The sequence below is a fragment of the Diadema antillarum genome, unplaced genomic scaffold (assembly GCF_040938485.1).
Source record: "Diadema antillarum isolate AM-2024a unplaced genomic scaffold, OU_Dant_1.0 scf00000029, whole genome shotgun sequence".
NCBI lineage: Eukaryota > Metazoa > Echinodermata > Echinoidea > Diadematoida > Diadematidae > Diadema > Diadema antillarum.
Genome location: NW_027270918.1, coordinates 9,216,862 through 9,218,817, shown reverse-complemented (window position 1 = coordinate 9,218,817; position 1,956 = coordinate 9,216,862).

Sequence of the window (1,956 nt, the reverse complement as noted above, 5' to 3'; positions counted from 1 at the left end):
AAAGAGACGTAGCAACGAGACTAATGGTTAAAAAAACTTAAGGGATAATGAACAACAGTTATATACTATATAGTAAACGATGATCATACTTTGATAGTATAATAAATAGTGGAAGTAGCGGCATGATGATAACAATGATGATAATAAGCTTGGTTTTCCAGTCTGGTGTGAAAATCACTTTGGATGGTAGACAGAGGGGCCTACAGTTGAAAGTAGACGGACACAAAATATCAATTGTTAAAGAATGCCATCTCTGTCAAATAAATGCACATCTTGGGAAGAGACCACGAGTTAGGCATCTACCAGGAGGATAATAAATGTAGTCAGGTGCGCTATACTTGTCATCGCGCTCTTATGATTATATTGATGATATATTTATGTCATCATAGTTATCATAAAGCTCATGAACTGATAATGAAACTGCATGGACGCATGAGAATAAGCAATGTTTTCATCTCTATAGTACTAATATACTATGATGTCAGTGAGATACTATAATTACAGAAAACGATGATCGTTACGCTTACCACCTTATCATCGTCTCACATACCACATTTACCAAAGCTAATGAGTTTCCTAGACCCAGTAAACATGGTAGAGGTGCTTTATGATTAGATGGTTTTCTACCAGTTGCCGTACCATTTAATGGTCGTTATTGACTGGCGAGTTGATTGACAGAATTTTTAAAACCTCAGTTGAGACCACTTCAGTGCGTTTGTTTCTCATCTTATTTACTGGGGAAAGAAAGAAAATCTGTATTGATCTATTTTGTATATCATTTTGTATCAAACGTAAGTTTTAGGACTTGTAAACAATGTGAAATTTATCAACGTGATCGATACACCAGAAGTTATAGATTGGCAGAGGCTTTAAAGGCTAAGGCTCACAAGCTTTTGCTTTTCGTATATAGGTTTGATTCATCTCTCTCTCTCCCTCCCTCTCTCTCTCTCTCTCTCTCTCTCTCTCCCTCTCTCCCTCTCCCTCTCTCTCGGCTGCTGTGCTCTTTATACCTGTGTTTTGTGCATGTTATGTATTTTGTTCTAGCACATTACCCAGTATCGTTTCTTTTTTAGAAATATGAAGATAAACTAGAAAACTGATTAGTGCAAGTGAATACGCCTCCAACCCCTTCCCTTACACAACTCTCTGTCTGCACTTAAAATAACTCTGATTTTCTTTTCCTTGCACAGAACTGGTTTCCTACATGAGCAGTGTGTTTGCCGTGTTTAAATAGACCGTTGTGAAAGGATTTCGTTCTGCATGCTTAGATTAATGTTATACCAGGGACGCATGGATCCACCCCTTTTGATTAAACATTGGGTGAAAACTTTCCTTACAGCATACTGTTGGTATCAGTTTCTCTCCTCACCAAGACCTCTTCAAATCTAGACAGGGAGTAGCTTTGTTTATTGATCAGTTCTGCAAGGCTGTAGGTGCACAGTTGCACAGTATGTATTGTCCTTATGAATAGTCACCGAGAGGGAATAATGGGGGGGGGGGGATAATCAGCATTATTTTGTTGTAGGCATCGCTCTTTCTCTTTATTTACATAAGTTCACTGGAAGAGTCTCACTGAAAAACGCACCATGAACCTGGGCCAATACACTAATTTTGACTATTCATAGGAGTGTGCCGATTTGAGAGAAAGAGGGCATATCCAGACAATAAAATACCCAAAGTTATAGGTCTCTGAATTCGAACCAAATAGCATAGTCATATATTCTTGTCCGTTCAAGCATTGCAAGCAGACAACACTTGCGTTTGAATGGATTTCAGAGCAACTAGCTCGTATCGGGTTCCAGCACTGAAGAGAATTTTTGGTTCATTTGCGTGGGACATTTGCAGCAGCGGCGGTAAGCACTTTGCCTGTTGGATTCTTGCAAGGGTTTCTAGCTTCTGCAAAGAGGATCTACGGGAGTGACTCTTTCTGACGTCGACTCGGTAACAGCTAGCATG